The following is a 16,018-nucleotide window of genomic DNA, read 5'->3' as shown; positions in this document are numbered from 1 at the left end:
TTGTTTTGAGATATAAAGGTAGTAATGTTAGGGTCATGCTAGTGGGTAATTATGAAATTGACAAATACTTTTGTTGAAATTGGCAAGTCCCATAGCATGCACGTATGGTAAAAGTTGTGTAACAAATTTGTTGCATGAGGTGCTCTTTTGATTGTCTTCCTTATGAGTGGCAGTCGGGGACGAGCGATGGTCTTTTCCTACCAATCTATCCCTCTTGGGGCATGCGTAGTAGTACTTTTCTTCGAGGGCTAAGTAGACTTTTGCAATAAGTATATGAGTTCTTTTTTGACTAATGTGAGTCCATGGATATACGTACACTCATCCTTTCACTTTTCTAGCCTTTATTATTACCGCGCAACTTTCGCCGGTATCATAAACCCTTTATTTACCTTCCTCAAAACAGCCACCATACCTACCTATTATGGCATTTCCATAGCCATTCCGAGATATATAGCCATGCAACTTTCCACCGTTCCATTTATTATGACACGTTTCATCATTGTCATATTGCTCTTTGCATGATCATGTAGTTGACATCGTATTTGTGGCAAGGCCACCTTCATAATTTTCATACATGTCGCTCTTGATTTATTGCATATCCCGGTACACCGCCGGAGGCATTCATATAGAGTCATATCTTGTTCTAGCTTTGAGTTGTAATTCTTGAGTTGTAAATCCATAAAAATGTGATGATATTCATTATTAGAGCATTGTCTCGGTGAGGAAAGGATGATGAAGACTATGATTCCCCCACAAGTCGTGATGAGACTTCGGACTTTACAAAAAGAAAAAAGAAAGAGAAAGGCCAAAAAGAAAAAAAGGAGAGGCCAAAGAAAAAAAGAGAAAAAGAAAAAAAGGAGAAAGAAAAAAAATAAAAAAGAAAAAAATAAAATGAGAGAAAACGAGAGAAGGGACAATGCTACTATCTCTTTTACCACACTAGTGCTTCAAAGTAGCACCATGATCTTCATGATAGAGAGTCTCATATGTTGTCACTTCCATATACTAGTGGGAATTTTTCATTATAGAAGTTGGCTTTTATATTCCAATGATGGGCTTCCTCAAATTGCCCTAGGTCTTCGTGAGCAAGCAAGTTGGATGCACGCCCACTTAGTTCTTTTTGTTGAGCTTTCATATATTTATAGCTCTAGTGCATCCATTGCATGGGAATCCCTACTCACTCACATTGATATCTATTAATAGGCATCTCCATATAGCCCGTTAATACGCCTAGTTGATGTGAGATTAGCTTCTCCCTTTTTTGTCCTCACAACCACCAACATATACCACCATAGTGCTATGTCCATGGCTTGCGCTCATGTATTGCATAAGATTTGAAAAAGCTGAAGCGCGTTAAAAAGTATGAAACAAATTGCTCGGCTCGTCATCGGGGTTGTGCATGATGGGAGTATTTTGTGTAATGAAAATGAAGCATGGCATAACTATATGATTTTGTAGGGATAAGCTTTCTTTGGCTATGCTATTTTGATAGGACATGATTATTTGTTAGTATGCTTTGAAGCATTATTATTTTTATGTTTTATAAGCTTTTATTTTGAATCATTTGGATCTGAACATTCATGCCACATTAAAGAAAATGACATTGAGAATTATGCTAGGTAGCATTCCACATCAAAAATTTCTTTTTATCATTACCTACTCGAGGACGAGCAGGAATTAAGCTTGGGGATGCATGATACGTCTCCAACGTATCTATAATTTTGATTGTTCCATGCTATTATATTACCCCTTTTGGATGTTTATGGGCTTTATTTTACACATTTATATCATTTTTGGGACTAACCTACTAACCGGAGGCCCAACCCGTATTGCTGTTTTTTGCCTATTTCAGTATTTCAAAGAAAAGGAATATCAAACGGAGTCCAAACGGAATGAAACCTTCGGGAGCGTGATTTTTGGAACGAACGTGGTCCAGAGGACTTGAAGTGCAAGCCAAGAAGCAGCCGAGGCGGCCACGAGATAGGAGGGCACGCCCCCCTGTAGGGCGCGCCCCCTGTCTCGTGGGCCCCTCGGGCGGCCACCGACGTATTTCTTCCTCCTATATATACCTACATACCCCGAAAACATCCAGGGGCACCATGAAACACAATTTCCACCGCCGTAACCTTCTGTATCCACGAGATCCCATCTTGGAGCCTTCGCCGGCACTCTGCCGGAGGGGGAATCGACCATGGAGGGCCTCCACATCAACATCCTTGCCCCTCCGATGAGTTGAGTAGTTTACCACAGACCTTCGGGTCCATAGTTATTAGCTAGATGGCTTCTTCTCTCTTTTTGGATCTCAATACAATGTTCTCCCCCTCTCTTGTGGAGATCTGTTTGATGTAATCACTTTTTGTGGTGTGTTTGTCGAGATCCGATGAATTGTGGGTTTATGATCAAGTTTATCTATGAATAATATTTGAATGTTCTCTGAATTCTTTTATGTATGATTGAGTTATCTTTGCAAATCTCTTCGAATTATCGGTTTGATTTGGCCTACTAGATTGATCTTTCTTGTCATGGGAGAAGTGCTTAGCTTTGGGTTCAATCTTGCGGTGTTCTTACCCAGTGACAGAAAGGGTTGCAAGACACGTATTGTACTGTTGCCATCGAGGATAACAAGATGGGGTTTATATCATATTGCATGAGTTTATCCCTCTACATCATGTCATCTTGCTTAATGTGTTACTCTGTTCTTGTGAACTTAATAGTCTAGATGTAGGCAGGAGTCGGTCGATGTGTGGAGTAATAGTAGTAGATGCAGGCAGGAGTCGGTCTACTTGTTATGGACGTGGTGCCTATATACATGATCATGCCAAGATAATCTCATAATTATTCACTTTTCTATCAATTGCTCGACAATAATTTGTTCACCCACCGTAATACTTATGCTATCTCGAGAGAAGCCTCTAGTGAAACCTATGGCCCCCGGGTCTATCTCTTATCATATTTGCTTCCAATCTACTTTTACTTGCATCTTTACTTTTTGCATCTATATTATAAAATACCAAAAATATATTTATCTTATAATACTATCTCTATCAGATCTCACTTTCGCAAGTGGCCGTGAAGGGATTGACAACCCTTTATTGCGTTGGTTGCAAGTTCTCAGTTTGTTTGTGTAGGTGCGTGGGACTATTGAGGAGCCTCCTACTGGATTGATACCATGGTTCTCAAAAACTGAGGGAAATACTTATGCTACACTTGCTGCATCACCCTCTCCTCTTCGAGGAAAACCAACACAAGCTCAAGACGTAGCAATGAACAATCGACGGTGTATGAACAGTAGCCCGTGGAGGCTAGAGGAGGTCGACGGTGGAGATGAACAGTACCTAGTGGAGTCCCGTTTTGCGATACGCCACACCCCTCCCGATGAACAGGACCCCTATTTCGACTGTAGTGCTCCAACACAAGGTTGTTTCCTCTGTTTTGCGGATACCACACCCCTCCTGGTCAACATGACCCTATTTCGACCATAGGAGGTCCAAGAGAAGTCCATTACCTCCGTTTTGTGGTATGCCAGACCCCTCCCGATGAACAGGATCCCTTTTCAACCATGGTCGGTCGAACACAAGGCCATATCCTCCGTTCTGTGGTACGCCAGGCCTCATTTCCATCGGTTGTTCCTTCCAAGCCGATTGGCTCCCGATGAACACGACGCATTCCATTCCAACCCAGCCGGTTGGCTCCCATGAACACGACGACGACACAGTTTCTCCGTTCCGACCCAGCCATGTACACGAGCCCTGGCCATACGTATGCGCGAGTAGGCGTACGAGTCCCCTCCCATATGTATGTACGTGGCCATATTTACTTTCTTGCACCCTGGCCGTTGTACGTACGTGTACATGCTACGTGTGCGCCTCTATTACGACACGTGCGCGCCTCTACATCGACCAGTATGTACATACACGTTCGTGACCAGAATGATAATGCCGCTTCGACCAGGTGGGTCCCGACTGTCAGGCACTTCCTTGTCTGTGAAGATGTAGCTGGTGGGTCCCAGCAGTCAGGGGGGCGAATCGTTTTTTTTGCCCAGACGCACTTCCTTGCGTGCGAAGATGTATCTCGTGGGTCCCAACAGTCAGGGGGGTGAATCGTTTTTTTGCCCGGACGCACTTCCTTGCATGCGAAGATGTAGCTGGTGGGTCCCAGAAGTCAGGGGGTGAATCGTTTTTTTGCCCGGGCGCACTTCCTTGCGTGCGAAGGTGGAACTGGTGGGTCCCAGCAGTCAGGGGGAAACATTTTTTCACGAAATACTGTGGCTCGTCCGGTGGGTCCCCGCTGTCAGGTGGAGGAATAATTATTTTCCGCGTAATAAGGAGGCACTTCCTTGCTGCGGCCGTGGACCCAGCTGTCAGCCTCTCCACATACAGTCCATGTCCGATGGAAGTCGTTCCTTGACCATGTTTACCACGCCGCGCCGAGAGCGCCAGGGCGGTGGACGACGGCTAGGCCTAGGAAGGGGACGATGGGGAGCCGGGGAAGACGCGGCAGTGGAAGCCCGCATGGAGAGGAGTACGAGGGTTCACTGGTTCGGCTGCGGTGTGAGGCTGCCGTCGCCGCAAGGCCTGGTCAGCGGTGGGAATAGTAGGGGGCGGTGAGGCCTCCGCGGCAGCACATCCGGCCACGGGAAGCAGGAGCATGCGGCACGACCGGCGCTGCTTTGGGCGGTTGGAGCAAGAAGACCAGAGGTTGAAGAAGCACTACGGCCGTTGGATGGACATCGTACGGTCACTGGAGCTAGAATCGTTTATATTGACTAAGTTAACAAAGCCCTCCGTCCCCGTCAACTTAGTAGGCCCACAAGTCAGCTTCCCACCAAGGTGAGTCCTAGCTAGCAGGGGGAGTATTCATATTTTTGTGCGTAATAAAGAGGCACTTCTGGTGGGTCTGAGCTGACAGCGGGGGGAACGTTCTTTTCGCAAAATATGGTGGCCCGTCTGGTGGGTACCAGCAGTCAAGGGGAAGGTTTTTTTCGCGAAATAATGTGGCCCATCGGGCGGGTCCCTGCTGTCAGGTGGAGGAATAATTATTTTGGGCGTAATAAGGAGGAACTTCCTTGCGGCCTGCCGTGGACCCAGCTGTCAGCCTCTCCACGTACAGTACTCTTCCAATGGAAGTCGGTCATTGACCACGTTGACCATGCCACGCCGAGAGCACCAGGGCGATGGACTACGGCGACGCCTAGGAAGGGGACGACGTGGAGCCGGGGAAGACGCAGCAGTGGATGCCCACGCGGAGAGGAGTACGAGGGTTCACTGGTTCGGCTGCGGTGCGAGGCTGCCATCGCCGCAGAATAACAGGGGGTGTGGGTGAGTGGAGGGATGGCCTGGCCAGCGGTGGGAGTAGTATGGGGGCGGTGAGGCCTCCGTGGCAGGGCAGCCGGCCACAGGAGGCAGGAGCAGGCGGCACGACCGTCGCTGCTTTGGGCGGCTGGACCAAGAAGACCAAAGGTTGAAGAAGCACTACGGCCGTTGGATGGACATCCTACGGTCACTGAAGCTAGAATCGTTTATATTGGCTAAGTTGACAAAGCCCTTTGTACGCTCCAACTTAGTAGGCCCACAGGTCAGCCTCCGAAACGGTGCGCCCTAGATGTCAGGGGGAGGAATCATTTTTTGGGCAGTCGAAGCTAAGAATATCCGAGATTGAAGAAGAAGCACGACATCCGTTGGATAGACATCCAACGACCACTACTGCTAGAACTGTGTGTTGACTATAATAAGTTGACAAAGCCTTGCATACGCGTCAACTTATTTTTTTAGGGGATGCATCACTTAGTAGGCCCACAAGTGTGTAGCAGAGAACTTATAGCCCATTTGCGTTTTGTAAGAATGTATAGCCCATTTTTGAATTCTAATGGAATTTACAACAGCCCATTTACAGTTTGTTAAAAGTACATCCCATTTTCTAGCTAGGACAACGATTAATAATTTCAACCAACCGTTGAAGACAAAATTCAATAAAATTTCCCACATTTTGATGGGATCCAAAATATTTTTATCCCGAAATTTCTATTCGGATTAAATATAAATTTGTATTACGTAAAAATCCAATGAAATATTGCGCGCGCAACAATGAAAATTTAACATTTTCAAAATCCATAAATAATATTTTATAAACTAATTTCGTGTTTGGTGCATTTTTTTATAGTTACTGCCCAGTTTTTATAATTACATCCCATTTATTATTTTTAAAGCCCATTTTCCTGTTAAGCCTAATGCATCCCTCCTAGGAAAGATTTGCAGCACAGCGGGGCGGAGAATAACAAGTTGACCTTGCCTGGGTATTCCTCAAAAAGACGTATAGCTGGGCTAGCCATTTTCATCTTAAAAAAGTAGTATCTGGGCTGGATATCTGGCCTGGGCTAGATGGGCCACAGCCCGCCCAGTTAATACCCTGCTCTCCTCTGAACAACAACGAAATCATCGCCAAGAAAAACTCTGTAGTGCTCACGCCTCAAAAACACAAATACTGCTCGAGCTGCTTGGTCCCAGCTATCGGCTGCACCATGTGCAATTCCCTCGTTTATATTGACTACATAGGTTGACAGTGGTGTGGGACCGTGATGTCAGAAAACCAGGAGAAAGCAAAAAAAAATATAGTTGTACATAATAAGGAGGCACTTGCATACGTACGGCTACGGCCCTAGTGGGTCCCTAGTGTCATCCAGTCAAAATAAAGTCATCTCCTGAATCCTCATGTTCGTTGACCATGTTAAAAATGCTCGGCGCCACGGCGAGCGCAACAACTCGAAGGACAACGGAGAGGACCTCGCGGGCCCTACGAAGGTCTGATACAGCGCCCGCTGCTCATTCAGGAAGCCAGGATCATCAGACACCTATGAGCACCTTCGAGAAACTGAGACAACATGAAACGGTAAGGCCGTGCTTGGGAGCTCTGGTTTATTTCAAACCTGTATTACCATACAAGTGTAATTTACTCATCATCGGAAGGCCCGAGGTTTGTATGTAAAACCGGTGGGTTACGTGTGTAATTTGAGAGACTAGTGTATATTTTACGAGCATTGTTATATGGACGACATTACCAGACGATACATGCACGACGTGCGTATCATGCCATCCATGGGCAAGGCTGAAACAGAAGCTAACGGCTGGATTAGCAATTGTCCGAGTGTCGTTCAACGTTTTTATCGTGTGTGAAGTACTTCCGATATTTTACTAGTCGAAATTGACCAACCAAGCGCCTTCGCCCGTGACCATCTGCTTTAATTTACAAGCGTTAGTTTTACAAGCGGTTTTGGTTGGAAAACGACGATCCAATCACGGCCTAATATCATGAGTTGGTCGGAAGATCATATGGTTTCACGTCTAACCTACCCGACATGTCGTATAGGCTATGAATGAAACATCAGACGATGAACTTCTTACGCACGGAAACAACAGAAGAGGATGATCTTCTTAACAAGAAAATCACTGGCATTAGATCAACATGCAAAACAATACGAATCTTTATTCTCTGGAGGCACGGTGAACAGCTCGTGATGCCGCATGCCACAACATTCCAAGCTCAATTTGCAATCAAACACAAGGCCTGGCATTACATAGAAAATATTCAGAACAAACTCTTAACACAGGAATATCTTAGTAGAGTAACTATTTACTTCTAAACTGAACACAGGAATAGGAAAAAACACTAGACGCTGCTCACGGCAAGGGCGTCCCACTCAAAAATATCAAATGCATGTCTTCTGGCTAACATCAATGAGCAAATTTTGACAAGGTTTTCCAATTCCAATATATTAAACTAACGTCTTCTTGCTAACATAAATGAGCAAATTTTGACAAGGTTTTCCAATTCCAATATATTAAATTAACGTCTTCTTGCTAACATCAATGATTAAACTTTGACAAGCTTTTCCCATTCAAAATATGTAATGCCTATGATCGTGTCCTGTCTTAGCTTCTTGTACTTGTTTGGGCACTTTTTGCCCAGGGCACTCCATGTGTTGTTAAATTGCCAATGGTCTCTGCAGACTAGTCATGTCACCGGTGTCTAATAATACTCTGTAAAGCTTCTCGGTCATTCCTTCTGTAATGTACCGCATCCAGTGACTGCTTCTTTCTGCAAAGTGGAACAACCAACTGGACCCAATAACGCAGTAGTTTGCCTTGGACACATTAGCTCCTTTTGTGCAGTTCAACTAAAATCGAAGTCGGAATAAAACCGAGCTTTAGTTTTGATATCCCTGTAAGCAACAATAGGTATAAGGGAAACAATTACTGAGAAATAACGGTTGATGACTTGTCTTAATGGGAAACAAAGCAGGAGAGGAGCAATTCTCCATCAGTGTGATTCATTCATATTGACTGAGACATTATCTTAACAATGCCTTGGTTCAACATGTATAAAGAACGACAAAGCAGAAAAGTACCATTCCTAAAACAATGCAACTGATTCATTTTTAAAGAGACATTATCTTAACAATACCTTGGTTAAACATGTAGAAAGAACTACGAAGCAGGATAGTACCATTCCTAACAAGTGTTGTAGTTTTGAACAAAGATTCAGTAGTTAATTAATTCTGAGAGTGGCATTGCTTAATTTTACTAGCGGCATTAGATTAACGAAAAGCATAAACAGTTCCAGGGGAGAGTGGGCACAACAACAATATGTGCTTCCATCTACTTATAAAGGGAGTGATGCAGAGTTTGTTGTAACAAAGCAACAAGCATCATGTCTGGGTTGGTCCCATTTTTGTTCACTACTTAATGGGAAAAGACAGCAATACAATAGCTTCAATTCAACATTTATTTAAAACAGTACCAATACAAGTAGCACAACATCTCAAAGCACACTGCACAATCATGTGGATGAAGGCATGTTGACCTTTCATGAGAACACCAGGATAAAATACGTATCTGCTAACACGAATAAGAAATCCAATCTCATTTTGTGCAGTTGCACTGAAATCAAGCAAAGTGTTTCGCGTAGCGAAGCAAAATGTCACAATAGCAACAAGTTGAATAGATATCATGTGGTAGAGACCAAGATTTGTAACAACTCGACATGAACAATGGAAACAAATCTCGATCTCCTTTTGTGCAGTTCCACCAAAATTAAGCAAAGTCACCAGTGTGACATTCAAGTTGAACTGCACAAAAGACTCTTAAAACATAAGTGTTTCGAGTAGCGAAGTAAAATGTCACAATAGCAACAAGTTGAATTGATACCCCTGTTTTAATAGAGGCAAAAAAGGAAACAATTACTTGTCGATAAAGGAGGATGAAACAAACGGTGACAGAAAGAAGCATCTAACTTATCTTGGATGGAAAACAAAGTAGGATAGTAGCATTTCTAAAACGGTAGCATTGATTCATATTAACAGAGACACTCTCTTGAAACAACATTCGTTAAAAAATGTAATTTACTTTTAACAGTGGCATTCCTTCAATTTTCTGGCGGCATTCTTAGGGCCTGTTTGGTTCCAATAAGTCACCTGACTTATAAGTCAGGTGACATAAAACCAGTTACTTATAAGTGACGCCTGTTTGGTTGTCACCTGACTTATAAGTCATCTGACACACCTTCCCACACCAATCAACATCATGTAGGTGGCGGGACACACGTAAAAGGGGGTGACTTATAAGTTTTAAGTTGGGGTGGAGCAACTTATGACTTATAAGTTGGGGTGACTTATAAGTCGGGTTTATTTGGCAAAATAAGTCACTTTTTTCACTTTTCGACTTATAAGTTGGTGACTTATTTGGAACCAAACAGGCCCTTAGATTAACAACATCAAAATAGCTGTATGGGACATGCTAGCACCATGTGCGTCCACATGTATAAATGGGTGATGCAGAGTATGTAGCCAAGCAGCATATCTATGTTGGTTCCATATTTGTTCTCTTTGAACTTTTTTCCTATGTGAGGGCAGCAAATCTAGTCCTGCACAAACTACCCAACCCCCCCAGTTTCTTTCCCTTTCAACAAAGAGATCGGTTCCTTACAGATGTGTGTACTGAGTTACCCCCTTTTTCCCTTTTCGACCAGCAAAGCGGCTGGATAGCCAGTCTATACTACTTTTCCTCCCTCCTTTCCTCATTGAACCATGTCCTAGATTCATGCTCCACCCCACCGCACCTTTCTTTCCTCTTTGAACCAAGACCTAGATTCGATTACATATCGAAAAAGATCCACATGCAGCTAGAGCAACGACGGTTTCAAAGAAACTTATACCTTAGGGTCGTCAGGATGTGGCAAGGCGTGCGGCGGGAGGCCGGATCTTCCCACACTACATACGACAGCGAGGAAGAAGGGGTCGGTGGCCCTCCCGCACAGGCGCTGGGTGAAAGAGAACAGCGCAGCCGGCAGTGGATTGCCTCCCTCGCCGAAGGCGATAGAGTTAACGCTGCACCTCCTCCCCTTCCCGGTGCAACGGGATACAGACGCCTCCTTAACCAGCTGTGAGGGGGAGAGAGACAAGAGGCCAATGCAGTCTTGTTTAGATCTGGTGAAGAGAGGGTGAGAGACTGTGAATATAGCAAACCCTAGCAAATGAACGCTGAGCCTCCAGCGTGTAACATATATGTATTGTGGCGAGCATGTGGAGAGTGCAAACCCTAGGGAACAAGCGTTGAGGCTCCCGCTTATATATATACTAATGTAGTACGGACTGAGCTCTGGTGCCTTCACTCCATTTGCTTTTGGTTGTATGACAGGTGAGCCAGCCACATTTTGGGCCCACCTGTCATAAACCCAAAGGCAGGTGCACTAAGTCAATGAAGCTGCGTCCATATAGTACTCTCGTGTGTATACGACTAATATATAGTGGAGTGGTTTTCTTATTCTCTCCATAACAATCGTTTTAAATTGTGTAAGTACGAAACGAAACTCTTTATTTAATGTACAGAGGGAGTACTACTTCCGATGAACTAACGATCCACGCCCACGCGTCCTGGTCGCACTTCATGTCCTTCACGTGCGGTACACTACCCTCCCTTAAGTGAACAACCACACATGCGCCAAATTATTGGAAACGTGTGAGAGTGTGTACAAATAAAGAATTTTAATTTCAATTATCGGAAAGGTTTGAGAGTATTACAAAGTTTGACTTCAGTCAAATCTAATATGCGGAGTAAATAAAAATGGAGGGCTACTACGTCCATCCGGGTTTTTAGTCCACACGATTTTTTAAATCAAAGTTAATAGCTGGAAAATAAAATTACAGGGGAGCTGGAGACAAAGTTGTGAGAAGGCTTAGAAATCAATACAAAACTTATGCTCTTAGTACCAACGTCGATCCTTCTTCGAGGAAACATTTTGTTCATAGCCAATTGTGTGATAAAATTGCACCAACATGAAAGACAACTGCGTCTCCAACGTAACCAAGGTGAACTGACGAAGGATATCATCTTTGTGCGTAACAAGCAAAGATCACTGATGGAAGATAGCTTGTTTTTCATTGAAAATCGATCAGCTTCACCAGCCGACGCAACCATGAGGCGCGAACATGAGCATCGATAGTTTGTGGTCTATTTTTGTTTTGTCCTAGTTTTTTTGTTTCTTGTTGCTACATTATATACTTGTGGGAGCTTAGATGTGATATCCTTAAATAACATCTAGATGTGAATTGGAAAAACTGATTTTCTAACGTACCAAGAAAGAAAACTCGATCAAAAACACGCCCCCGCTTCCAGGTCGCGAGAGTCGTCGCGCACACACACATAGACATAGACATGCATATCCGTGTTTACGTAAAATTCCATTTCCATCTCCATCTCCAATCATATTTGTCCAACTGGCACATTATTCATGTTGTTAATTATATATGCAGTAATATTAACATACAACATCTCTTGTTTGCGCACGTCCGGACCGCTGCCATGGCCGGTCCTGACCAACCCGAACCCTCTTCATCACCCACGCGTGCTTCCTGCCCAAAACGGTCAGTGTCGCATTCATGCTCGGCCAGAGCGGACACGACCTCTCACTGGCGGCAGCATTGAAGCAGCGTGCCGGCCGAGAGAGCGTCGCCCGCGCCGCTTCCGGGTGCACGCGGCTGCTCCGCGTTCAAAGGTCGCAATAGCCGGCTACAACATGCATGTAAAAAGTTTTTGGGAGTCCGTGCTACAGCTAGCTGTCCTCCCCTAACTCGTCAATCTCTTCCAGTAGTGCTAGTAGTACTCCATGGCACGATCCATCGACAAGCAGGCGGGAAAGTTATTGTATACTCGGTTTGCGGTGAGTGGCATGCCGAGCGACCGTGTGGGGTCGAGCCGTGGAGGAGGGTGAGACACGAACACGACAGACGTGATTTACTGTGTGATTTGACTGCTCCTTAGTGGCCCCTACATGTACTCCCCCTACGTGTATGCAACAGTCACACATACACATGGACGCAAAAACGCACGCGACACCCTAATGCATGCATGTCCGAGCACACGACGGAACACACACGGTCACGCTAAGTGCTCAACCTACACGTGCATGCACACACATACTCAGTCAGGGTGAGCTAGTGACCGTATAAACATCGGAAAATATATATATTGAGTGCAATGAGCGTATTATGAAGTCCACTGACCATATTTTTACAAATATACAGTGACAGACAGTGTATTTATCTCGTTTGAAATTAATCCATATTAACCAGAGAGGAGGCAGTATGGACTAGCATTACTTGCGCGCGGTGGCTCGCAGGACAAGGAGAAACTTTTGACTAATGCAAGCTCTCCCTCGCTCAGGCGGTGGACGTGCAACAGTTAATTCGGTGTCAGATTGCGAGAAGCATACACTATACTACTAGTGCTACTATTGTTCAACTTCCCGAATAGGCGAACAGCCAAGCGCAAAGTTTACTAATATAGTCTATAAAGGTACGTACTATACTAGTACTAGGAACCGGATGGAGGAGTGTCTGCACTCTTATTATAATTTTAAAATGTAATAAAGCAATCTTCAACACATTTGGTTATCTTCGAGGGTTCTCGCATGTGATAATGGAAGTTGATTGCATGGAACACTCGCCACAATTCTCGCTTAATTCTGGCTCATATCCTGTTACAAATAGTAGCGGTCGGTAACATTTCCTCTTTTTTTGTTATTCAGCATGTAAACAGGTCAGCAAACCTTGCGGCGCATCTTCGTGCAAACCGTGCTTGTTGCACTTTGAATGTGTCCGAGAGCTGGCTTGATGAAACACCTCGCTTCCTACTTCTTTTTTGTGCGGTACCTCACTTCCTAGTGACCAGTGTCTTGGCTGATCGTCCTAAGAATGCTTATATATGAATAAAGCTCTCTCATTTACCCACAAAAAGGATTGAGCCATATTAACCGGAAAGGAGGGAGTATGGACTAGCACTACTTTTTGGTGTGTCCCGTCAACTCGCAGAACGAGGAGAAGCTTGCAGGACAAGGTGAAGCTCGCTTACGCCTTTTGACTAATGCAACCTACCCTCGATGGACATGCTTCAGTCCATTCGGTGACAGATTATCAGAGGCATACACTGTAGTACCCAACATGCGGAGTACCATCATTATTCGACTTCACGAAGAGGCGAAGAGCCAAGCGCAGTAGTACGAGTAGTACTACTACTAGAACCGCATGGTGGAGCGTTTGTACTCTTATTTCTTTTTATCTCTGATAAAGTACACGTTTATTCTGGAGAAGGGCGGAAAACGGCAGCCCAACATCAACATGTAATGAATGATATCGATCAACCAACCATGCTCGAATATATCTTGGCCTCCATGCGAACCCATCTGTGTGTTCTCGCTCGTCGTCTCTATCAAGGAATGGCGGGTTGGCTCTTTGCCGTCAATTAAGATCGGTTTGCTCACACTCCTGTCCCACATGTCAGTGATATGCCAAGAGGAGGTGCGTTGACCGACTATCCATACGCGTACTTGGTTTTGAACCTTCATACTACTCCTCCCTCTGTCACAGTTTACAGGGCGCGCTTCATTATGATGCATTTCTCTCAATGCATTTCCACCACCAGAGAGACTTTAGACGCATTTGGTTTAATGCTCAATTAATTAGGGCATGGTAACCGCAATCAAGTCCACAATTTTCTCTCCATGTAACTACGGAATGGAGTAACTGCATGCACGTGTGTACCCGGGGTGGAAGCACTGCATGCATGTGTGTACGCATTATTCCTTCTACTAGTAATATACACCGTGCTATAACTACCAATTCTATTTTTCAGGACGAACGCTAATCGCCTTGGTCCCACATATCTTTTTTCTTTTTTCTGAAACGCGCTGTATAAACAGTGACGGATGGAGTAGTATGAGCGGATTCAGAGAAGAGCGTATTGATGGTTGCTTCTTCAGAGCAACTTAGACTAGGAAAGGTGGGGCTTACGATTTGACTGCTCATTACTCACTATTAATGCGGCTCAACGACCGGGCTGAGTCTCCCATGCGGTTGTGCACGACCCCCTCGGTTCTTAAATATACTCCGGAGTATATTTGTCTTTCTAGAGATTTCAACGAGTGACTACTCAAATATTTGTCTTTTTAGAGATTTCAAATGGACTGGCACATACGGATGTATATACATATTTTAGAGTGTAGATTCTCTCATTTTGCTCCGTATGTAGTCACTTGTTGAAATCTCTAGAAAGACGAATAGAATATTTAGGAACGGATGGAGTACACATATGAAGCAAAATGAGTGAATCTACACTCTAAAATATGCCCGTTTGAAATTTGTAAAAAGATAAATATTTAGGAACGAAGGAGTATAATTTTGTGCATGGCACATGGACCCGGATGATGAAGAGGCTTCTGGCAATGCTATCAAGCTTCCATCATTTGTTTACATAATTGACGTACTATACAAATAATTTTCCAGCGAGACATGAAATGGTACAATGGTGTGAGCTTTCAGCTTCTGTTTCGCGTGTCTTGCCATCGATGCTCTTTCGGAAACAATAAAAAACTAACTTCCTTGCTAATGCATGTCAATTATTAGCAGATCAGAGCTAATAATTACATCACAACTGAAGACAGAGTTGTGAGAAGGTGTTAAATTAAAATTGATCCATGCTTTCATTGGCAGCAACGTCCCCCCAGCTCTGTCTAAATCAACAAGGCATGTTGGGAAAAAAAAGTAGCTGTATGGAGCATGCAACATTCCGATCATTTTGTGCAGTTCCACTAAAATAGGGCTGAGCGTCCCTGTTCCAAAGATATTAAATGTGGTTACGATAATAGAGGACTGCTGATGAAACAATAAACACATAAATAGAAGTCGGTCACCTTTGCGGTCTCTTTTAAGACTAACTAGTTGGAGAAGATTAGGCTCGGAGTTGGATGAAGTGGATAGGGGAAAACCAATCTTCCTTTGTGCAGTCGCACTGAAATGTAGAGACGTCCCATGTGACATTTTAGTACAACTGCACAAAACACTCTTAAGAAAAAAGTGATTTGTGCAGTTCACCAAAAGGTCGCAATAGCAACAAGGTGAAATGGATAGCCCTGTTTGCAAAAAAGAGGTAAAAAGGAAACAATTACTGGCCAATAACAGTTGATGACACATGCGATGACAAAAAAGAAGCATATTCCTTGCCCTAAGGGAAGATAACAACACGGTTGTGTTTGTCTAAAACAGTGTGAGGACGAGAATGCAATATAGAAAGTACGCTGGACGAGCTACGTTTTGGGCAAAGAACTATGGAAGATCCACATGCAGCGACGTGGGAAGACAGGCAGTGGAGCAAGGTCGGAGGGGATACCTGGAGGTCATCGGGATGTAACTAGGTGAGCGGCAGCGGGCGGAATCTACGAGCAGGTGGCGTAGGACCTGCTGCGCCGGAGCTTGGTCAGAGAGAATGGCGTGTACCGCAGATCGGGACGTGTTGCCTCGGCACCGTTGAACGGAGAAACGATTCACTTCCTCCCATTCCCCTGGCGGACGGGATGCGGCCGGATCAGTGACCAACGGTGAGAGAGAGAGAGAGAGGCCACCGCACTCCCTTTCCCCCGACGGACGGGATGCGGCTGGATCAGTGACCAACGGTGAGAGAGAGAGAGGCCATCG

Source organism: Triticum dicoccoides, chromosome 4B, assembly GCF_002162155.2.
Source record: "Triticum dicoccoides isolate Atlit2015 ecotype Zavitan chromosome 4B, WEW_v2.0, whole genome shotgun sequence".
NCBI lineage: Eukaryota > Viridiplantae > Streptophyta > Magnoliopsida > Poales > Poaceae > Triticum > Triticum dicoccoides.
This window is presented reverse-complemented; position numbering follows the sequence as displayed.